The sequence below is a fragment of the Doryrhamphus excisus genome, linkage group LG3 (genome assembly GCF_037039965.1).
Source record: "Doryrhamphus excisus strain RoL-2023G ecotype Guam linkage group LG3, RoL_Dexc_Guam_v1.1, whole genome shotgun sequence".
In the NCBI taxonomy this organism is placed as follows: domain Eukaryota; kingdom Metazoa; phylum Chordata; class Actinopteri; order Syngnathiformes; family Syngnathidae; genus Doryrhamphus; species Doryrhamphus excisus.
The window spans coordinates 11415260-11440918 of record NC_136359.1 but is presented as its reverse complement, the minus strand read 5'-3'; the positions used below and the strand labels follow the sequence as shown (position 1 = coordinate 11440918).

The 25659-nt window shown below is 41.4% G+C and overlaps 1 protein-coding gene across 1 annotated transcript in view; it reads left to right on the top strand.

Moving 5' to 3' along the window:
• The first annotated feature begins 3213 nt into the window (after positions 1-3213).
• The window catches only part of serpind1 (serpin peptidase inhibitor, clade D (heparin cofactor), member 1), a 41987-nt gene continuing 19541 nt past the window's right edge, over positions 3214-25659 (top strand). Inside the window, exon 1 of the mRNA XM_078789648.1 lies at positions 3214-3219. The gene's annotated coding sequence lies outside the window, so the exon portion shown is untranslated. The remainder of the gene's footprint in view (positions 3220-25659) is intronic.

The window sequence follows — 25659 nt, the reverse complement described above, 5'->3', positions numbered from 1 at the left end:
TGTACCAAATATTAACATTCATTTTCTCAGGTGTTCAAATACTTATTAGCAGCTGTATCACACAAATAAATTGTTAAAAAATCATGCATTGTGATTTCTGGATTTTTCTTTTTAGTTTATCTCTCTCACAGTGGACATGCACCTACGATGAAAATTTCAGACCCCTCCATGATTTCTAAGTGGGAGAAATAGCAAAATAGCAGGGTGTTCAAATACTTATTTTCTTCACTGTATATCTACTATATTGGGTAATAAGAGTGACAATGTGACTATAGGGGTGTTATTTCGTTTCATTTCATTTCATATACAGAGGTTATGTTCTTTTTACGCCTGTATGACAGTGTAAATAATGTTAAAAATATTGCTTGATAAAGTTTATAAAGGTATTACAAAGGTGACAGTTTGACCCTGGAATGGGTTATTTTTAGGGATGTCCGATATCGGCATAAAAATCCAATATTGGTTGATATAAGTATCAGATTTTTTTCCCGATCATGAAAACTGATATTAAAAAATTGTTCATTCCACTACAGGAGATAGGTCATGTTACACGTATCGGTATCGGCTGATATCAGAAATTGAGAGTTGGACAAAATCGGCATATTGGTTTTCGTCAAAAAAGCCATTATCTCGTTATTTTTTTATAACTATTGGGAAAACCGGTTTCAAAATATGAACAAATCAGATGTTATCCAGCTTCCTGGACTGCCAATGTGAAAACCAGTCACAAATGAATCATTATTGTTAATTGCGTCTTTAATGCAATTCAATTAGCAGGAGTGTTACATTAAAGTTTGAATTTACAACACACATTAAAGTGGTGGGCAGTACAAAGTGTCCTCTAGATGTTATTGTTTGTCATTCACCTGAGCGCCATAATCACACTGAAATAAAGACAACAATAAAATGTCGGCAAAGATGTGGAATAATCAGCTTAAATTCACTAGCTGCTCTAATCTCCTCCCCTTTGCACTAATTTGTGTGCATCTCCATGTTTACTCTGTGTGTGTGGCTTTTAATTTCCCCCAGTGCGGAGTGAATTAAAAGGTTCCCCCTAATTTATCATTCACAGCCTCACTTTAATTGTTAATCAGACTTTGTATGCAATCCCACTGCTGCGCATCTATGTGTGCAACGACTGCAATTAAATTACCGTTGCTGTAATAGCTCATTTAATAATGCCACTTATTAAGTGAGAGGGGTGTTAAACACAGCAGCAAAGGTATGCAAATGTGTTCTTTCAAAATGACACCATAAATTCAACTCTTGTTTGGTGGCCTTAATGCTTCATTCGGACTCCGTTTCAGTGTTGAATATTCGGAAGACAACTGTTCATCTCTTACAAACCTGAGAGTTCCTCAAGCAGTCTTGACATGTCCTAATATCTTGAAGTGAAGTGTAGTTTCTCTGTGTTCAAAGATATGTCACAGCGGCCAACACCCATTTTTTTTTTGTCTTGAAGCAACCAGAGCGCCTTGTGGGAAAGTGGTCGTTGGTAGCCTCACCCCCGGAAGGACTATTTGAAGGACATTTCAACAACAGACATCGGTGAGCTTGTAATTTGCATGCATGCAAGTAAGACATAGCTCACATAGCATTAATACTACAAAGACAACCACTTTTTAAAAATTACTTAGATACAAAAAACACATAAATTGTTACTTACAGCTTGCTCTCGACTAACTTTGTTTGGCGAATAGTCCAACTTCATATTGGCCTAGTGATGCTCGTTAGACCGCAATAAACATTTCCTGTGAGCCATTGCTACCACCGTCAACAGAGTGAAGCAAAGCTGGGGGAAGGGCAGGCCTACAGTATATCTGGGCATGCCCATATAAGAAAGTCTGGATCTCATTAACGTCACAAAGCTCTGTTTTAGGAATAAAAAAGCGTTCAGAGCCATCCCAAAGCTTCTTTCAGGGCTCACTTCCAAATGCACAAACCTAATTATCAAACCTAATTAAACCTAAATAAACAAACCTAATTGGCATTGTTTAACATGAGAAAACAACATTTTAACTATGTTTATGAGAATGCGGAAGTGTCATACCTGACGAGTGTATGAGTTTGTGTTGGAATTGAACTACTGTTGATGCGTTCTGGACCGAATGAAATTACAAAAGAGCATCAGACTTTGTTGTGACTGCATGCGGATGCTCTACTGTGCTCCCGTCTGCCTTTCTTAACAGAAAGAACAAAAACTGACACTATAAAAATGTAACTTAATTAATGAAATAAATTAGGTACCGCTGTTAACATGTTATTTTTAACAGCCCTAATTAATTTAATAATATCATCAGATTTGACTGGTAGAAATCACATATGGTGTTGTCATTTTTATGCGGTTCTAGAACTGATATCTTCCATATGCGCACGTATTCCAAACATGCACCAAGCATTTGCTACACAAAATCAAACCACCGGTTCACTAAAGACATGCATAAATAATGCATTATGTAATCTGATATACGCTATAAATATCATAGAAAAATGTCTTTTTCCAAAAATCTGTTTGTGTGTTCAAAGCCTGAATGTATATAGATACAATCCTCCAAGACTAAAGTGGTGCATAAATATCAGTGGGTCCGCATAAAAACATGTTGCTGTGAGACTAACAGGACTTGAATGGGGCCATTTTTAGATTTAATGCACCTGGTGTGCTTCTAATAACACAAGAGCTACTCCTGACCCTGTGTTGAAGACACCATTACTATGCTAATGCTTACACAGCAGTTGTGCCAGCATTGTTCACTCAAAGCTTCCTTCAGCGTGCCTTGATGCTTTTGGGGGGGGGGGGGGGGGGGGGCGATGAATGTACATGCACGTGTAAGTGTTACAGTTTGTGTAATCAGATAGCTTCCAGCAGATAATGCTGAGTGAGTGAGTAGCAGGTGCTTCCAGTAAGTTTCTAGGAGGCTTCTCCTGGTTCCTCGTTTCTCCATGCCCTCCCCCAAGGCTTCTGACCATTGGCTGTCAGTGACAGCAAGCGAGAAACAGAGAGAGGATGTTAGATATTCTGTATGAATAATTAAGGAGACAGCCAGCTAGTGAAAGAGAGAGAGATGTGTAATCTAACCTTTTTGTTGTCTTAAAATCAACATACCATATATGGTATGCTGCATTCCAGGCTACATTCAAGTTAGAAATATAACTTGGAGATCACAGCGTCCAACCTCCAAGGTTGGGTGTCAAAAGTAAACAAAAAAGCAAAAAAAGACAAAAAGCTGATAAATATTTAAGACAATATATGCCCTGTCCATACGGAAACATTTTTTGAGCCATTTTGAAAATTTGCTTTAACAAGGATACAAAAACGCTACAGCTGAACGGCACCAGTACTATGCACGTCAGTGGGGAGTCACTTAATAATTTCTTGTGTCCAGAAGATTGATCATTATACTTTACGAGGGATCACTGTATGGCTATTTCAGTATTGAACTAATTCCTTTTACTACATTATTGTAGTTTTTAAGGTGTCTATTAGTGCATTTGTGTGTGTATTGCTGTCAGTGTCTGTTTCACGTTCATTTCTTCCCACATATCAACTAAGGCTCCCCATTTGAAAAGACAGCGTTGATAGTGTGTGTGTGTGTGTGTGTGTGTGTGTGTGCATGCTTTAATTCAAGCCAGGGTCAGTTTAAGGTTGCTTTGCACTTACCCTTTCATTCCCATAAGACCTTAACATTCTGCAGCTGTGCAAGAAGGGGCAGAGCAAGGATGTGCTTGTGTGCAAGAGAGTGGGTGAGGCAGTGAATGAGTTTTATGCTCCCCTGGTTTCTTTTTAACAGTGCCCGAGCACCACAAAAGAAGAGGAGATTGTTGCCATGCAGGCTTGACCCTATTCAGCTCGTGAAGGATGTGGAGTGGCTTCACCGCCGCTGCCCTCAGTCGGCCCGTACGCCTCTCTGATGGGCACTGAAGAGCCTTCAAAGGCAGGAGAACGCATCACATATGCTCTCGCTACGTTGCCATGGTTTCAGGGGAATGTGGATGGGCAAGTTGAAGCACATCTTTGGTAATTCCGCCCTGCCTGGCAGCTATAGTGTGTGTGTGTGTGTGTGTGTGTGAGAGAGAGAGCATGGCAGGGAGGGTGGAGGCTAATTTGTGTGTGGGGGGTATTGGGTGTTTCCGTACATACATGGGGACCTGTTTCTGTTGCGTATCCATTCTTCCCAGATGTGCACACAAATGAAGTGTGCAATCGATTAGAGCAAACATTTTTGCCCCCCCCCACCTTCCCAGTGTGATACATTGACTATGAGATGTGTGTAATTAGCATTACATAGCGAGGATGTTAATAATCATTGATTGGCCGTTTCAGTGGAGCTACTGCTGTAGCACTAATACACTGACAACATAATACACTGTCAACAAGAATAGCCCACGACGATTGACGATTGGAAGAGACGGAATAAGCTCTGCTTCTTCCTACTTCTTTTCAGGCATGCTGAATTCTAGAACTTTTAGGTATGTGTAAGAAAATAAACATAGTATTTGAATCAAGTAAATAAAACAGAATTCACAGCTTTGAAAGTATGTCCGATACTGGCTTTTTTGACGAAAACCGATATGACCGATACCAATATCAGCCGATATTGATATGTTGTAACATGACATATCTCCTGTGATGGAATGAACTCATACGTATATGTGTTGTATACAGTCATTCATTCATTTTCTACTACTTATCCTAACTAGGGTCAGAGGCGTGCTGGAGCCTATCCCAGCCATCTTCAGGTGAGAGGCGGGGTACACCCTGGACTGGTCGCCAGCCAATCACAGGGCACATATAGACAAAAACAACCATTCACACTCACATTCATACCTATGGACAATTTGGAGTCGCCAATTAACCTAGCATGTTTTTGGAATGTGGGAGGAAACCGGAGTACCCGGAGAAAACCCACGCATGCACGGGGAGAACATGCAAACTCCACACAGAGATGGCCGAGGGGGGAATCCAACCGGGGTCTCCTGTGTTGTATACAGCATTTTAAAAATATTGGTAAATCACATCCCTAAAAATAATTATGGGGAAAAATGTAATCAATAAATGCAATTTAAACCATCTCGATAAAGTATAACTGAACTGAATTCACAGTTTTGGTAATGTCATAATCATAATAATGGAAAAAAATTATCAATTTTAACTGCAAGCGAAAGTCGCTGCTAAAAGTGCAGTAAAAAGTGTGAAAGGTCATCATCATTGCGAATACTGAATCAGTAAAACCAAATAAAGTAAATCTATTCCAATGAGAGGTATCGTCACCCTGCCATAAGATGTTCTTATGATAGCATCTATGCATGTCGATGGTATTGAGCTGACTAGGCTGGCAGTATTGGCAGTACATGTACTAAGTAAAGCAGGTTCCTGATGATGGGACATATGGCCTTTACTTTGACTGCTAAGCCAATAAAAGTCAACTTCATTACATGCGGACTGTAATGTAACATGGAGGCAATAAGTGGACTGGCTGTAAAACTATCAAGTACCTCGAGGGGACACGTGAACAAGCACACCGTGTGCACAAACACGCAGAAATGGATGTGAAAAGTGCTTCCGCACATTTCTAACTGTGACTGGATATGGTATTTGAACCTTTTCACAGTCACGTTGACGACTTTTTCTGTAGGTCGTACCTGTTGTTGACCCACATCTCTTCTTCAGTGGTCCCCACGCCGCCCTGTACCTTCTTTTGCACTCCCATCCACATCCCACGGAGCCAGCTCACCTAGAGCCTACAGTATGTGTTTTAGCATACTCAGCAGTAATGTGGTAATCAGTAATGAGCCTACGGGTATAAGCCTCCCCCCTTACTGAGTATCCTCAGTGGGATGGATATGGGTTAATCGTCGCCATGCCGTATCTCATGCTCGCACAACCCTTACTGTTTATTCAGCAGACAAGTGTCTTCTGTGCCTGTATGTACAGTACAATAAGAGAAGGCAGTACATAAGGTAATATGGCTTTTGTGGTACAAATGTACTGCTTTTCAACCCTTGACATTTGACTTTTAACATCTTGAGAACACCGCTTGGCAAAGGAAAAGCTACAATGCATTACCGGGGTGTCCAGTAATTAGCTCTAAAGCCCAAAAGTGGGGTATGCGGCATGACTACTGTATATGAGCAGTGCTACGTAATATGCCTGAACGCCTCATGCAACCAGCCGGTACAACTGACTTTCTCCAAAGCGGCACTGACAAATGTGTATTTTTCAGCTCTGTACTGCTGAAAGCAAGTGTGCATATTTGTTTTGGGTTGATAATCGCTTGCTGTTTAAGTTCATGTGTCAATTTTAGCTCAGTAATAAGGCTTGTATGGAGTTCATTTCATTTATTGATTTCTCTCCATTATGTACCGTGGTTTCATTCAATTATTTATAATTAATATGTTTATAATTAGGGCAGCACGGTGGTCTAGTGGTTAGCGCACAGACCTCACAGCTAGGAGACCAGGGTTCAATTCCACCCTCGGCCATGTTCTCCCCGTGCATGCGTGGGTTTTCTCCGGGTACTCCAGTTTCCTCCCACATTCCAAAAACATGCTAGGTTAATTGGCGACTCCAAATTGTCCATAGGTATGAATGTGAGTGTGAATGGTTGTTTGTCTATATGTGCCCTGTGATTGGCTGGCCACCAGTCCAGGGTGTACCCTGCCTCTCGCCCGAAGACAGCTGGGATAGGCTCCAGCACCCCCGCGACCCTTGTGAGGAAAAAGCGGTAGAAAATGAATGAATGAATGAATGTTTATAATTACGCTGTATGGCGGTAGAGTGGATTGCACGCAGGCCACACAGCTAGGAGACCCGAGTTTGACTACAGCCTTGGCCATCTCTGTGTGAAGTTTGCATGTTCTCCCCGTGCATGCATGGGTTTTCTCCGGGTACTCCGGTTTCCTCCCACATTCCAAAAACATGCTAGGCTAATTGGTGACTCCAAATTGTCCATAGGTATGAATGTGAGTGTGAATGGTTGTTTGTCTATATGTGCCCTGTGATTGGCTGGCGACCAGTCCAGGGTGTACCCCGCCTCTTGTTCGAAGATACCTGGGATAGGCTCCAGCACCCCCGCGACCCTCGTGAGAATAAGCGGTAGAAAATGAATGAATGTTTATAATTAGTTGTATTGTTTTAATGATTATTCTTTGTGTGCTATGTTGTTGCACACAACAGCCAAATAGCATAAAGATCACAGTTCATCACATAAAGTTGACGATGGGCTCTAATAATATTAAAAACAGTATGAAAATATTCCATTTATTAATGAGGAATTCACTTGTCATGGTCGGGTCTGGAACCAGTTAACTGTGACATAGAAAGGGTTACTGTACAGTGTTTGAGTTGACGTTTACACCTGTGGCTGTACATCTATCATGAAAAACCTGCGTGGACAGAAACAAATGTGTCCAAATGAGCGCCGGCTTAAATGTAAGATGCATGGCACCAATAAACTGTGCACCTGCAGCAATTACATCTCGAAGCACACCGAAATAGAGCTTGGGTGTCATTAGTGTTGCCGCAGCAACCTCCAGCACCACCACGTCCTCCTCCCATCATGTTACGAACCCCACCGCTCCCACCCCATCTAATACAGCCCAGATCCTAGGAAGTGAAGGTAAATGATTTATTAAGAAGCTGAAGGAATTATATCCCACTCATCATTCATGGCCATTAATCCTCCAAGTACTCCATGGTGACACCGTACATGCATTCATTTGCTGCACAAATAGGCTGGACATTTACCAGGGTCATTATTATTATCATCCCACCTTGGTTCTCTTCCATTTAACACGGAGCACGGCAGCCAAGCATCTTGTACACGGCCTCGGACACATTTAATCACACACTGTTGTCATTGTGGCTCAAGGTTGACTGCATCGCACTACAAGGATGACAAGCAGGGTGCAACAGTCAAAAGATAATTTGAGATCTTATCATAATGTTGCATTATTATGTCACCAAAATGTACTTCTTTTTTTTTCAAGACAGACAATAACAGGTATTTTGTGCACGCCAAGACTGACGTGCACCCACCACAGCGTCAGCGGTGGTTGCTGATGGCATGCGCGTCACACATCATCCATAGTCCGACGCACACAACAAAAGTTTCCCCTGCACTAAAAGTACTACATAGTGTCAGCATGCTACCAAGTTTTTTGAAAATTAATCAACAAATGATCACTGTTTCTTGGTTGATGATTGACGCATTAATAACTGAAAAAATATTGGAATACAGATATATATATAGGCACGGCGTTCGAGCGGTTAGCGCACAGACCTCACAGCTAGGAGACCAGGGTTCAATTCCACCCTCAGCCATCTCTGTGTGGAGTTTGTATGTTCTCCCCGTGCATGCGTGGGTTTTCTCCGGGTACTCCGGTTTCCTCCCACATTCCAAAAACATGCTAGGTTAATTGGCGACTCCAAATTCTCCATAGGTATGAATGTGAGTGTGAATGGTTGTTTGTCTATATGTGCCCTGTGATTGGCTGGCCACCAGTTCAGAGTGTACCCCGCCTCTCGCCCGAAGACAGCTGGGATAGGCGATAGAAAAAGCGATAGAAAATGAATGAATGAGATATATAGTATATATGTATCTGGCCACTAGGTGTCGGTAATTGTTCCATTATTGAGACATGACATGTCAGCTGTGGCATGTCCGACATGATTGAGTGAAAATAAGTTCTCCTCCCATGCCATGTGGAAGTGGTAATTTTTGGCTCCTTTGTCCTTCTTCCTCACTCAATTTTAAACAATTTCTTAAGTTTAGACTACAGTGAATACATTGGAGGCTAACTAGTTACCTCGCTAGCTTGCAAATGATTAAAGCCATGGTCGCATGGTGGATGAGTGGTTAGCATGTTGGTCACACAGTCAGGAGAACGGGAAGACCTGGGTTCGATTTTGCTCGGGCAGCTTTGTGTGGAGTTTGCATGTTCTCCCCGTGCATGCGTGGGTTTTCTCCGGGTACTCCGGTTTCCTCCCACATTCCAAAAACATGCTAGGTTAATTGGTGACTCCAAATTGTCCATAGGTATGAATGTGCGTGTGAATGGTTGTTTGTCGATATGTGCCCTGTGATTGGCTGGTGTACCCCGCCTCTCACCCGAAGACAGCTAGCATAGGCTCCAGCACACCCCAGCAACCCTAGTGAGGATAAACGGTATAGAAAATAGCTGTTTTGCCATTTGTCGGTTATTTATTTTTTTCAGGATTATCCAATAAATACATTGCTTCTACTGCCTCTTATGAGATAGAATGACATTTACATGGTATGTGGAACTTGCTGTGACATGCACTGATGCATTATTATATTTCGAAATGCACTATTGGCTGAAGTAAAGTATATGACTCCATATTATACACTATGATGAGGAAAAATGGCCTCTCTCATGAAACCTTCTGTTTCTCCTCCCTCTTCCTTCTCTTCTATCTCTATTTGGTCTTCTTCCAGCATCTTTACCCTCCTCTCCATCTAATCATCTTCTCCATCCTCAGCGCTCTGTCTCTCCCACCCCCCTCTCCGCTGCAGTCCAAGCAAGGCCAACACGTCCAGCTCCCCACCATCCTCCACTACATCCCCTTTCTGTGTAATGTAATGCATTTCACCATCCTCCTCACCTTTCCTTGTTTGCCATTTTTATGCAGAATACTCCCTTTGCGCTGATGCTCTCTGGACTTGTGCTTGCTGAAGGCGGGTGGTCCAGCCCCATTCATCTTTGTCAGGCTGCATTAGTGCCATGAGAGGCAAGTGTACATACACACACATACACACACATATATATATATATACACACACTGGTCCCTGGCCACTGGTCTACCATTGGGGGTGGGGAAGCCCTGACAGCAGGCCTCTCCATAGCAGACCAATGAATATAGATCACCTAACTCCTCTCAGCTACTGAGATCCTCCATGGCCCTGTGGGACACCCAGCTCCTCACACTGGGTCAGGCCCTGCTCTGTGTAGCCTTCACTGGCTCCATTTCTATATGGATATGTCTTGTATAAACAGTGTGCTGCCAATATATATAGCCTGACATATTTCATAGCAATCATGTTTTCGTGCTGGATCTCTGTTCAATCAAACTGAAGTACTGCCTATGTGCTTTCCAGACACCTACTTGGCTACCATATTTTGGAAGTTACAGGAAACAACTACAAAACGTACAAATATTTACAAGTATTTTTGGAGACTATTTTTTAAATGTTTTACTTTACTTTTCTTTTAAACATTATTTTCTCCAGGGTTATATGAAAAAAGCCTGCAGAAAATCAATTTACACTTTCTGTTTTTCATAGAAATTAAATATTTTCCGGGCGGCACGGCGGTCTAGTGGTCAGACCTCACAGCTAGGAGACCTGGGTTCAATTCCACCCTCGGGCATCTCTGTGTGGAGTTTGCATGTTCTCCCCGTGCATGCGTGGGTTTTCTCCGGGTACTCCGGTTTCCTCCCACATTCCAAAAACATGCTAGGTTAATTGGTGACTCCAAATTGTCTATAGGTATGAATGTGAGTGTGAATGGTTGTTTGTCGATATGTGCCCTGTGATTGGCTGGCGACCAGTCCAGGGTGCACCCCGCCTCTCGCCCAAAGACAGCTGGGATAGGCTCCAGCACCCCCGCGACCCTCGTGAGGAAAAAGCGGTAGAAAATGAATGAATGAATAAATATTTTCCTCCCAGCAATGATATGCAAACTAAATATGGATACATAAATATCACCAGTGCTTAAAATGTATCTTTATCCACAAGATCTCGCGTCACAAAATTCGAGATTAGATTTCTTGTTTGGAGAACATGGCAGTGCACAAGGCAGAATTGGAACCGCGCATATAGTGCTTTATGCACAGTATAAACCTTGCAATTCTCCCTGCACTCCCAGCGTCACTCGCTTGTGACGTGGGACTTTTTTTCAACAGCTTCAAGCAGAAACTATAGATATTCTACATTTGATCAAAGATACATAAGATTTGTCAGATCAAAATATGATCAATCCATATGATGTCTATTGTAGAGTCTAATTTGCACCTACTTCCTGTTATGGAACTTTGGCATCAAGGGAACTATAGTTCTTTTAGCATAACTATCAACCTAAACTACTGCAATCTGCAAATAAACACAAATGATTAGCAGTAGCAGCTACAACTGCCATCATTATTTAAACTTTTATAATTTCTAGTATTTGTTTCATCCATGGCACATATCCATAAATACACCCCCGTACTCCAAATGTACAGTATGCTGTCTTCCATTGTATCTGCAGGTGTTAGCGGTGTGATCCAACCAGCGCATAGTACAAGACTGACTGTTAATGTAGCACGTGTGTAGTGCGTGTGTTGCATATCTGAGAGAGTGTCGCACGGATGCTGGCATGTTTGTAAGCAGCACACAACCTTCCCGTGTTAGTGCGCTTTGTGCACAGTGGCACAACGGAGAGGTAATCTGGTTTGATGTGTTGTATGCGCTGTGTTCTTGCTTGTGTGCCCAATCCCTTGTAAGCATGCAGCAGGCACCCTAATCTGCTTGGAGAATTACTCAAGCAGGCCTAAGCTCAATGCTGCTGTTTTCTTTAACAAGCTTTTGCAATGTAACAGAACATTTTGGACAATCTGTTTATTTATGGCTGTGTTGTAATGCAAATATGGCCATCTATTTCACATATACACTTTTATCAGATGTTTGACTAAAATATGGTATTATTAGGAACATGTGTCATATCATTTGGTGTATATGACCCAGAAACATCTAATGTGTGGACCTTTTTAGTGCTGAATACCTACATACAAGAGAAGGCTACAGTTATAAGTAATGGTAATTCACTGAATGGAAAAAGCATTAGGATTTACCGGAGATGTGGACCAATTTTCCCTCTTCCTGTGTTCTCAGTGCACCGCCAATCATGCAGCACACAAAATAAAAACCACCCTGAACGATAACATTCTGTACCATTTTGCAATGCAACTCAGTGACAGGTGACAACAACCTGTAACAACAAGAGCTCTCAATCAATTAAAAATGTATCATTACCTGTTGTCCATAGTTAACTCATGATTAATCACAATTAATTAAGATTAAGATTAAGATATGCCTTTATTTGTCCCTCAGTGGGGAAATTTGCATTGCACAGCAGCAAGAGTACAGAATCAATTAAGCAGTACAAAATACACAATATAGAAAAATAAACAATATTTAAAAATATATTTAAAATATTTATATAAAACAAAAGCTATCTATAATAAGTAGGGATATTTGTGGTAAACAATTCGGGTTAAAATACAATTATTTGACAGTTGATGGAGACAATCTTACAAGATGAAGGGTTGAGGGTGTGCATGAGCTGGAATGTTCTTGTCACTGACATCCTTCCACAGAAAAAAAAGACAGCTTTTTGTGTTATTTTCTTCTTTCTCATAGCGCTAGCGAGCAGAAAATCACATGCATTGAATATTTTTTCTTTCCTCTGCTGAATAAATGAATGATTTTGACTGTCAAACTCTCACCAGGAGGCGATCAGAGTCGGGAGTGTTGATGCACATACAACTTCATGTCAAAAAATCCAATCTATCTTTTTAAGAAAATGTTTAAAATGGTGCGAATCACAAAGAAGATAGATTTCTAATACAGTTTGATGGACAAATATAATATTTACATCACTGGTTCTGCCGTTCAGCTCTTTTATCGGATATCATTGACTGATGCGGGTGTAGCGAATGTCGCTGCCTCTGCATGTATATGTCTATACTTGTAGGTAGCCATCTTGGGTGTCTCTGTCTGTGAGTCCAAGTCACATTCCTGATGAAAGTGCACTCCTCAGCTCTCACTTCAGGCATATTTCACTCACATGCACATACATACCCAACACTTTGCACACACATACACACACACGTACTGGCAGGAGCCAGTTGAGGAGGTATGGAGTCATCAATATGAACACAAAAGTCAGTTAGCAGGATCATGAATATTACCTCTGCAACACGCTCAAATAGTAATAGTGTTTGGACAGCCCCAAAGGTAGTCAGGGGCACAGTTGAAGGGCTTTCATCATTTCCTCACACAAGTAGAATTGCCACCCAGCAATGACGTGTGGCTCTCTGGGCTATTTGAGATTCAAACAGACAGTTGAACCGCTCACACACCTACACCAAGCATGCAAATATAAAGCAAATGGCCCACAGGCCCTTGGGGCGGGGAGTGCAGAGGGTAGCTATTAGAGAGAAAGAGGGAGAAAAAAAAGAATAACAGATTACAGAGAGAGAGGGGATGAGTCAAAGAACAAGCCGCATTCCTCCATGCCAGGGGAATCTTTGCTGCCTCCATAATTACTTCTTTGCAAGGCTCAAACCTGTGGTACAGGTTGCCCTCAGAGCTCACACTCCCACTTCTTGCTGCAATAAAGACAACACATTTGCATGTATTGTCAACATTTTTTTCAAAGGTCAAAGTTGCAGAACAGTAAGTCTGGGCTGAGTAGATCTCATCAACTTTATACTAATACTTTTTAGAGCTTTAAGATAACAAATTTGATCAGAAAAACATCAACTACATTGTAGAATTGTATGGTTGCTCAAGAAAGGTCAACGGCCTAACCATATTTCACACCGAGGCAGTAAAACTACAATCTTTCACATTAAAACACATAGGAGGAAGTGAAATGAATAAAAATATTTCAATATAATACAGTATGATAATGTTGTTTGTTACCATGCATATTATGTATATATATTAACTATAATATTCATTCTTTCATTTTCGAGGGTTGCAGGGGGTGCTGGAGCCTATCCCAGCTGTCTTCGGGAAAGAGGCGGGGTACACCCTGGACTGGCGGCCAGCCAATCACAGGGCACATATGGACAAACAACCATTCACACTCACATTCATACCTGTGGACAATTTGGAGTCGCCAATTAACCTAGCATGTTTTTGGAATGTGGGAGGAAACCGGAGTACCCGGAGAAAACCCACACATGCACGGGGAGAACATGCAAACTCCACACAGAGATGGCCGAGGGTGGAATTGAGCTCGGGTCTCCAAGCTGTGAGGCCTGCACGCTAACCACTCTAACACAGTGCAGCCCATTAACTATAATATAGTTTATGTGATATTATGACAAAAAGTTTAAATATAATGATAATAGAATAACATTTTGAAAACAAACAATTGCGTTCTTGAAGTTGTCTGACACTAACAACATAACACAGTAAGAAAATAGCTGTCATTATAACCGACCATATGGATAAGAGTAAAAAAAACATCTGTTTTAATTGATGGTTTTAAACTACCTTTTTAGTCTTGGACTCTTCTACCTGTGAGCAAATGTAGTTGCTGCACAGTTGCCATGGTTACCTGCCATTGACAGTGCCTTCCTTGATTTACAGCTCTTCTTACAACTGAGCTGTCTTGCTTTCAGAAAGGTAGCTTTCAAGGTAATCAAGCCATCAAACGAGATTGTTATGCTGTGATTATTGGGTATTAGGTTGAAAGAATGCGTGCAAATCTCACAAATGGCACCGATCTCGTAGGATTCTGGTTTTTTATTGATTCTATACGCTTTGTTTGTATTTTGTTCATCTGGAAAGTCTGTTTTTTGTATTATTGACAATTTTCACATGGCAAGAACAGCATATTTTTGAAGTATACTCTCCATGAGATGATTTTAATGTCCTCTTTACTGATGCTAATGCAACTCCGTGTCTGTGTGTGTGCATGACGACAGCGGTGAAAAAGAAAGCAGGAGAGTTGTTGCCTGCTCCATGACCCCTCTCGTGTAAACACGGACACACTCCGCCGAGGTGCTGAATGGCAACAATTATGAGAGAGTTGCCCCCCCCCCCCACCCCCACCACAGGCACACACAGAACTGGGAACTCTGCCAAGAAGGGAAGCCCATAGGAGGAAGAAGGCTTTGCCCGACCATGGCTTGTTGCCAACGCTCTAAGAGAGAATCACAGAAAAGGATTATTCGTTTATCGGGATACATAAACTGCAGCCCCGGGACCATTTGGAGCCTGTGGCTGTTTTTTTCTTCTTTTTTTTTTTTAATTGGGCCGTGACATATTCTGACAATATAATTTATCAAGAAAAGGGGAAAAAAAACGCCCAACATACAAATAATCTTTGCATGCGACTTACTGCCTCGGAGCTGCCGTGTGGGTGGCTTTCTCAATTAGTGTTGTGAAAAAGCCAAAGAAAAAGTTACTTTGGCGCTCTCAAGGGGAAGTGCACTTTTTTGTGGAATTTTGTCCATTGTTCACAATTCCTCTGTGAAACATGAACGCATATTTCTTTCCCTTTTCTGTGCATTCTAGCACGACAAAACAAGTTAATATGAGCTAGCTTACAATGGACGTCATGGGAAATACGTATTCTGACGCCAACAATGTTCCATTTACTTCTAAACTGTTATTGTAGCGGCTAACATGAAAAACTATATTTATCTAGCGGCCCAACACGACACCTCGCTAGCGGTTCGTGTCACAGATGGAAGAGTGGATACCTAGCTCTTAATTTCACTACGAAAAATCAACGAGATGCTCGTTGTAATTTTATATCCATACATAGGTTGAGTACTTTCAATGTATTGAAATTACAAGGCATTTCTGAATAATCTTTAGTACCATTGGAGTATACCATTGCTGGACTGAGTGTCCAGCTTTTTGGTCATTAAAATATTGTCACCATATTATTGATGCAAGGTTATAAGTGGGAACAGCGAGCCGCCTTGACACTGTATCCAAATGAACTCTTTTGTCAATTGCCTGACTAATCCAAGTACCGGGAGAACAGAAGTGCCCCAACATGGACAAACATGTAAAGATCTTTGCGGCAGGTCACATGTTGTTTGCCAGTTCATGCCTGTGCTGTCCTTTGCTCGTCTGGCCTCTTATCAACAAAGAAGAGCGGGCTCAGCCTCTCAGCTGACTGACTACAGATGACCATGTGTTGACCCGGGCGACCTCCGCTAACATCATGTGATAATGTATTTTGGCCAAGATATTCCTTTCCTTCAGGCCACTAGCATTGAGACTCACGGTGGAAGTGTGATCAGGAGAGTCACTTCTGGTCAGGGGCTGATAAAGAAATGAGGACACTTTGGAAATTTTATCAATTAGCCATAGACAAAAGATTCCAAAATTAATTACAGCAATCTGTCATTCATTGCAGTTACTTGGTTCTAAACCATGAGGGAATTTCTGTGAACCACAAATTGAATATTTTCGTAGTTATGGTGTAGAAAACCTGTTAACAATCTTCTGAATATGGTTTTTAAGATTAGGGTTAGAAAATTAGATGGACATATGACACCCATATTGGTACCTTTATATTTGTATTACTAAATATAGCAGTAACCGCCGTGCCGCCTTCGAGTGGTTAGCGCGCAGACCTCACAGCTAGGAGACCAGGGTTCAATTCCACCCTCTGCCATCTCTGTGTGGAGTTTGCATGTTCTCCCCGTGTATGCGTGGGTTTTCTCCGGGTACTCCGGTTTCCTCCCACATTCCAAAAACATGCTAGGTTAATTGGCGACTCCAAATTGTCCATAGGTATGAATGTGAGTGTGAATGGTTGTTTGTCTATATGTGCCCTGTGATTGGCTGGCGCCCGAAGACAGCTGGGATAGGCTCCAGCACCCCCCGCGACCTTCGTGAGGAAAAGCGGTAGAAATTAATGAATGAATGAAATATAGTAGTAGATATAATCAGGAAAAGGATGACATATTAAACATAAATACGATAACACAGACTCCCACATTAACAGATGCTTGTTTTTTCACTGCGTACTTACGATGCTGGTTTTGTTGCATGAATGTATTGTCATGGCGGTTTTACACTGGTTTTACTCATAATAACAGTAAATAAGATTTTTGTGTGGCACAGTAAATGTACTTCCTAGGGAACCTAAGTGGTGGGAAGACAGATGTGTGGAGGACAGGAAATGACGCCGGTTCCGAGTTGAGTTTTCACTTGTGTGGGTTATGGCCTCATTATCATGATTTAGTTTTGGATTTGGGATCATTTAAACCTGAAATAAATGCCTGTTCTGGCGATCACGTCTGGTGCTTGTTTCGCCAAACAATTACTGACACCTAGTGGCCGATGTAGGAACCCACTCACAACTCTGGTCAAATAATCTGCTTTCATTTTTGAGCTATAACAGTTTATTATATAGGTCAAGCAAAAGTCACCCAGCCCGCCCCCCCCCCCCCCCACACATACTCGGAATGAAAGCAAATTAATCAAATTTTTTTTGTGGTAGGTTAGTGCTGTTTTGTGCAGTTAAAATGAACGTTTGTGCCCTCACAAAACGAGTGTTCTGAGTCATCTCTGAGTCTTTCAGGGCTCACTTCCTCATTATCTGAAACTTTGGCAGGAGAATACAACATTCTAACTACATTACTGGTAATGGTAATGGTTTTATTTCATTTGAACATGCATCAGATTACAATTGAGTGCATCCCATAATCAGTTCACAGTTCCACATGTCCAAAAGGAGTAGGAAGAAGCAAAGCTTATTAAATCCTACCCCTCCATCTGGTACTTTTACAGTCAGTAACTGTTACATTTGTTCACTTCCTGCTTTCCTAATATAGTTTAAGTTTTTTTTTTAATCACGTACCGAAGTAGGAGGTGATATGACCATACAATGACATAATGGGTACCATAGTAAGTGTCAATATAGTGATATAGTATACTGTAGCACATCATGACTGGTTCAAGACTCTTCATTCTTGTATTTAGCAAACATCAACTGCTTGTATTGTTTCTTGAATTGGCTCATCGTTGTGCATTGTTTTGCATTGCATTTATAGGTTTGAAGCGATCATTTTAATTAATTTTGGAAAAATCACAATAGAGTGAAGGCGTGATGAATGAGATGTAGTGAGGAAAGATCATACTTCTCTGTATTAAACATAAAAGACACCAGAAGGATACTTCGAAGAACACGGAAGGTGTGTTCAGTTCAGTCATGGCACTGTGGTCGCATTAGTTAAGCAAAGTGTATATTTACTGCATCATTACTGTGAACCAGCTGAGTCACATTACTGACTAAAGTGACTTCACCAGCTACTGGTCTGGCATGCTTATTGCATCTTGTTGCTGCTGCTGATGGTGTCTATACATCTTGTGAGGACACATTCTTGTCAAGGTACAACAATAAACAGAGTAGACGCCTGAACGTGGCCTTGAATTCTCTGAGTAACTCACTTTTATGATTTCCACTGGGGTGGAAATAATGTTCTTCCAGCTTAAAATGGATCTTTTCATGTTACACAACCCCTTGTAATCATTCTGCCTTCGCCGCGTTGGTATAAACATACACTTGTGTGAGCTTACAGCGACAACTTTGTACCAGCGGACGGTTCAATTAATATACAGTAACCAGTTTTCCCCTTCCCGTGCTCCCTCCTCCCCTGCTGAGGGGAAAAATGCGTCTCATTCCAATTTAATGCATGGCCAATTCCCACCTCCACGGAGCAGTAATTAAAATCCACACGCAAAGCCCCATTCATCAGCCCAGATGACAGGAACAGAGGGGTAGGGGGGGCTAAGACGAGAGTTGAGGCTGATTTCCGCAGACATTTTTGGTTTTGTTCTCATTCCCTCACTTGCTTTATAGATGCTACATTCTAAGATACCTGCAACATCTCATTAGCATAGACCCCACCCCTCAAATTACCTATTTGTCCCCTCCCCTTCATAGCAGACCCCCAACCTTTTGCACCCTATGGTAAATTTTATGTTTTGACAACAACCCTGCTGTGCTGTCTTGTCTACACACACACGCACACACACACATGACCCTTATAGAGAGCCTTATGTATACCCACTTATTATTATTTGTTTGGCTGGGGCACCAGAGGGGGTCCTGGGTGGTCGAGAGTGGGGTGTGGGTGCCATTGTTTGCTTTCTGTGATTACGCATGTTGTCACCCGGCAGCTGGACTGAGCCTTCATCTGCCGACCAATGACGTAATATCATCCTTGCATCACTTAAGTAAAAATAGTGAAACAATGTGAGACAAAGAATTCATCATTTATTATTATTGTTGTTGAGTATGCTGTTATCAATTGTAATAATGATAATAGTTTGTGTATTTATTAATTTATTCATTACACAGTGTTTATGATACGTATTAATTATTTATTTTATTAAGGAATTGATATACAGTCATCCCAAGTTTATCAAAGTTATATTAGTGAATGGGATTCAATATTTTGTAGTTAGACCAAATCATTTTAGAGACCTGCATACATGAAATAACACCCCTATATCACTTTCATACTCCTATTATTCTTTGTTTACAAGACATTGCTCAACTGTAATGCGCAGGCTATGGTATCACTGCAGGGACACACTAGACAGACGCCGCTTTAAACATAAATGACACCGAGCTAAGTAGTTGGGCTCCAATTTCTTTATTGTAAACTTACAAAAGGGTTTCAAATGGAGTGGGACAAAGTAAGAAGCCAAAAACGTACCACTTCCACAAGGAATGGGAGAACTTTTTTCAGATATGTCATGGCTAACTACATGCACTGTGACGGTAATGTGATGCAATGTCAAGTTTCAATATGAAACTGCGGTCATTTATGAATTCATTTTTAAAAACTGATCTAGGCAACACAATGTTTTTGGCAATTTTGTTTTGTGTATTTACTTATTTATTATTTTATGGCTGAATATGAAATATTAACGCCACCGTCACACATTTGTATCCTTGTCTTTCCTAGTAGAAAATGAACTTGTTGAATTGTACAGTGATGTACTTCAACGCTCAGCATGTTTGAGATAAACTAAACCGTAACCATCACAAATAGTCCCAGCGGTGGTGGCATATGTCCAACCCCCCACCCTTTCCCCCTCTATCCAACCCTTTTCCCTCCCCATCCTGCAGCGGACTGCACTTGAGCTTGAATGGTCCAAGCAGCTGCCAGGACCCTGCGCTCCAGACCCATGTTGGGACCAAAGAGGGGGGGTGCACACATCTTAATGAGATGCACAGTGTCAATGGCCACTCTCTCTGAAGAGCACAAGAAAAAAAAGGCTTCTTTTTCGCTGTTTGGTGCCCCCGTCCTACAGCTCCCTCTCCTGCCCTCCTCCCCAGCTGGCGAGGGGTCTTTGTTAGGCGCCAGATGATACCCCAGATGCCCCGAACTGGTCGCCCCCCCACCTTCTTTCAGCTACATTCACCAGCCTCCCCTCGGGTCAGGGGGTCACCACCGGGCACCTCAAATGGGTCTCCGTGGCAACTGGGCGGGTTTAGGGAGAGTGGCAGAGGCTTTTTGTTGCTGCCTTGTTGCCATGGACAGCGCTCGGTGGAGCTCAAGTGTCATTTGGGAAGAATCATTACCTTTTATCTGCCACTAAACCATTTTAGTTGATGGTGTTTAAATGCATGTAAACACAAGGTGTAGAGGGTAGGATGAGGTAAGTGTTTCCTGTTTTGTTTTAATCTTCTGCAACATGTTTGTGTTGAAAAGTACAAGGCCCATTTAGTACCAACCGTGTATTATTTAGTTTGACTTTTATTTATTGAATATTCTACACTTTCACGCACTTTCACACAGGGTTTTGAGGAATTCTGAGGGTGGGTGTATGTGGGAGTCATTGCCAGGGATGGGTGGTCTTACTGGTCCAAGCGTGAGAGTGTAAAAGCTCTGTATGCGAGTTTAGTGTTGGAATAAACACAGTCCGTCCATCCATCCATTTTCTATGGCGCTTATATCCTCACTGGGATAAGCTTATCCCGTCTGACTTCGGGTGAGAGGCGGGGTACACCCTAGACTGGTCGCCAGCCAATCAGAGCGAACATACAGACAAACATATCTCCTAACATTGCATGTTTTTGGAATGTGGGAGGAAACCAGAATACATGGAGAAAACCCACACGTACAAACTCCACGCAGAGATTCGAACCTGACTGTGTGGCCAACATGCTAACCACTCATTGATCATTATATAGATGATAGATATTCCACAGATATATGACAAAGACTTGTGCTTGATAGTTTGCATTTGGCTGTCTGTCGCAGCATCTGCTGGTCACGCTGTCCAAACAGATCAAAGGTCACATGATAAGGACAGGGCCAACACAGGGTCCCCTTCAATAGATTGTGGGCACCAACACACACACACACACACAAACACACAGACAAAGATGAGACAGAACTCTTCCTAAGGGCCCCTGTTAGCCCTTCATCCGTATATTTCAATGGCTGTTCAAAGAGGTGCCCTAACGCTTAGATGTAGTTTTATTGTAGGAAGGAGACGTAGGTGTTGTATGCGGTTGTGTCTTTACCTGAACGGTTTCTGTCATTAAGCCCCAACTCGTCTTTTAAGTCATCACAGCCTTAGGCAAGCCTACACATCAACAACAGTGATGATGGTTAGGGGTGATGATATCCTACAGTATATGTATGTACAGTTCAAATGCCAATACTGTAATGGTGTATAAAACTGTACATAATAATAAGGAAAAAATACCATATGCTATCCATGCGGGCCGCACGGTGTGCGAGTGGTTTGCATGTTCTGCCTGTGCATGCGTGGGTTTTCTCCAGGTACTCCAGTTTCCTCCCACATTCCCCCAAAAACATGCATGTTAAGTGAATTGGCGACTCTAAAGTATGAATGGTTGTTTGTTTATATGTGCCCTGCCATTGGCTGGCAAGCCACCTCTTGCCCGAAATCAACTAGGATAGGCTCCAGCCTCCCCTACCCCAATGAGGAAGTGGCAGAGAAAATAGATGTATGAATGCTATACCATGCTCAGTAAGAATATTACTCACAAAAACTATACAATATACTAGATAGGCGGCACGGTGGTCTAGTGGTTAGCACGCAGACCTCACAGATAGGAGACCAGGGTTCAATTCCACCCTCGGCCATCTCTGTGTAGAAAACCCGTGCATGCGTGGGTTTTCTCCGGGTACTCTGGTTTCCTCCCACATTCCAAAAACATGCTAGGTTAATTGGCGACTCCAAATTGTGTGTGAATGGTTGTTTGTCTATATGTGCCCTGTGATTGGCTGGCGACCAGTCCAGGGTGTACCCCACCTCTCGCCGAAGACAGCTGGGATAGGATGAATGAATGAATATAGAAAATGAATGACTATCTAGTATATTCATTCATTCATTCATTTTCTACCGCTTATCCTCACAAGGGTCGCAGGGGTCTTCGGGCGATCGAGGCAGGGTACACCCTGGACTGGAGATATTATAATCACAAATAATTATGAATAATTTTCATGATGCACAACACACTATTGTTAGGTCAACAGTAAAATTCTACCTTCATAAAATCTCCAGTTAACTTTCAGTTCAAAACTAGTGTAATGGTTATCTCTACAGGAAACATCCCCTTTTCCTTATTAAAATCAGCTGTACAATGTGATGACTATTTCAAGGGAAGAGCATGACCCTTTGATGTGCACACACACAAACATACGTATATAGATACAGTAAATAAAGGCTGCTACTGGGGCTGTGGCAGCCATCACTTTGAGTGATCAGCTGCAGCGTGTCATCAATGGGCCTGACTGTTTGCATGCAGCCGTTGAACAAATGGTCTTTTCTCCTCCATACAGTGTCTGTCTGCAGCTTTGAGGGCCGCACAGATTAACAGTCAGGAGAGTTCATTATGGCAGAGAGCATCATGCATGAATATGTCACAAGACGGCTGCACACATGTGACGATATGTATAGTAAACATGTTTACTATAGCTGCTTAAACCCATTTTAGCATCACTGTATCCTATTTATGGTTTCTTTTGAAGACTGTACCGTGATGTAGTGCTACAGACATCATGTTTACATGGCTGACAACTGCATGGAAATTTGGATTCTGTGTTTGAATATTTCTTTTCTTCTTATATTGTGTCTTACTTACCACTACTCTGTTACATCATGTTTGTTTTGTTCTAAAGTGTTGAAGTGGAGGACTTTGTACCTTTTGAAACGTGGAATAGGAATGAATATGTTTAATTCATTACAGTAGAATAAAAAATGAATTTTAAGGCATGTCATTGTATTTTAAATTACAATTTTAATCTCTTTAAAGGCGGCACGGCGGTCTAGTGGTTAGCAGCTAGGAGAGCAGGGTTCAATTCCCACCCTCGGCCATCTCTGTGTGGAGTTTGCATGTTCTCCCCGTGCACGCGTGGGTTTTCTCCGGGTACTCCGGTTTCCTCCCACATTCCAAAAACATGCTAGGTTAATTGGTGACTCCAAATTGTCCATAGGTATGAATGTGAGTGTGAATGGTTGTTTGTCTATATGTGCCCTGTGATTGGCTGGCGACCAGTCCAGGGTGTACCCCGCCTCTCGCCCAAAGACAGCTGGGATAGGCTCCAGCACCCCCCGCGACCCTCGTGAGGAAAAAGCGGTAGAAAATGAATGAATGAATCTTTTTAAAAAAAAACAAAACAATATATCAGGATTTGACAAGCCAGAGCCATATTGCATCTCTGAGTACTCCCCTCCAAAATATATATATATATATAATAAATAACATATAATATAATATTATAAAAACCTGTGATTGGCTGGCGACCAGTCCAGGGTGTACCCTGCCTCTCGCCCGAAGACAGCTGGGATAGGCTCCAGCACCCCCGCAACCCTCGTGAAGAAAAAGCGGTAGATAATGAATGAATGAATGAATGAATGAATGTTTAATTCACTACAGTAGAATAAAAAATGAATTTTAAGGCATGTCTTAAAATTTAATTTTAATCTCTTTAAAAAAAAAAACAATTCTAACGATAAATCAGGATTTGACAAGCCAGAGCCATATTGCATCTCTGAGTACCCCCCTCCAAAAAAAATTATAATTATATAATAAATAACATATAATATAATATTATAAAAACCTGTGATTGGCTGGCGACTAGTCCAGAATGTACCCCGCCTCTCGCCCAAAGACAGCTGGGATAGGCTCCAGCACCCCTCACAACCCTCATGAGGATAAGCGGAAGAAAATGAATGAATTAATTAATTAATTTTATGTAGTATAGTATTGTATAATATAGTATAGTATAGTATACTATAGTATTGTATTGTATTGTATTGTATTGTATTGTATTGTATTGTATTGTATTGTATTGTATTGTATAAATTTATATATTTGGGAAAAAAATCTTATTTGTAAAATTATTATTACACATTGTACTAAATTATGTTGCATTAAATGTATTTCATTATTATGATTATAGCTTATTGGTATGCTATAATAATAATGATTAGTGTTTGCTGTATTGTCACATAACTTGTCAATAAAGTAATGATAGAGGAAGACATAATTACATGAGCATAGTTAGTTTTCAAGTTGTAAAGGTGAGTGGTGTTGAAGTGTGTGAGGCTGCAGAGATAAGATAATAAGACACAGTGACACTCTGTTATCTGATTTCAACCAAAAGACATCAAGGTGGACATTTGTATACCATGAAATATTCATCAAACGTGACACGGTCAACCAAGCAGCACTCCATCATTTCATATGAACACATGCCCACTGCCTACTTAGACCACTGTATCACATCTCATCTTGCTGCTTTCTCATTGGCTGCTGTGTTCTTTATAAATAGTCGAATAATTCACATCAGAAAGGGAGAACTACAAAGCAAGACTTCATAATGTATCAAAAGTATAACCTTTGAAAAAAATGCTGCACAGAGTATGTCGTATGATGCCATCTAGTGGATATTATTGAAATAAAAAGATATAGCTGTGGTTCCCAAACTTATTGTCACGTAGCCCCTTCAGACATATATTTGACCTGAAGCCTGAAACATTTTATGCTAATTAAAGCACTGATAAATAGATACAAGTAATCATCCTACCTCGCTTTGTCCCACTTTGACGTTGGCAGCCTTTCCTGTGGATTGACTGAATTTGAGCTTCACTTTTTTGTTCACTCATGATGGTTAAGTCTTCATGTTCACTTCATAGCAAATTTAAGTGGAAAGTTTCATGAAATCATTATAAAGTAGAAACTGTCCAGACTATTGGTTTCACATTGATTCAGCTGGTAACGAGTGGTTGGGTTTGTAAATATCACGTGATTTGGGCTGCGCGTGCACTTGTGGGTGTGTTAACGATGATTTCGATTAATTGTGTGATGCACATGAATGCATCATTCTTAATACAAGCTAGCCCAACACTGATAGCAATTTGCTAGTTTTGATCCTGCTTGTTGAGTATTAAGCTTCCATTAAATGATTGGAATCTGTCCATGATGTCCCAGTTATAAAAGAACCACTGCTCCCTTCTTAAACTTAGGTTTTCACTGCAGTCATGCGGGGATTAATTGGACCACCGATCAATATAATCTTCAGGATTAAAACAAAATAGTGCACAAAAATAATAATTCAAACTTTAATTCTTCATATGATGCAAACAAAGCAATGAACATGACGCGGTGTCCTGCCTGCTTCCTGCCCTCATCCCGTGAGGCGTTCAGGCCCACTGGTAACTTGGAGATTCTTCAACTTCAACTTTTTGTTGTTTTGTTGTTGTTTTATTCACGTACCCCTGTGACATACCCCTGGGGGTGAAGGGAATGGGTGAAAATTTCTGAATTATTTTCTTAAAAGAATCACGTGATAAAATTGTGTCATTGCGTCGCCTCATTTTTGGCATTGTCATTGGAAAAACATTTTTG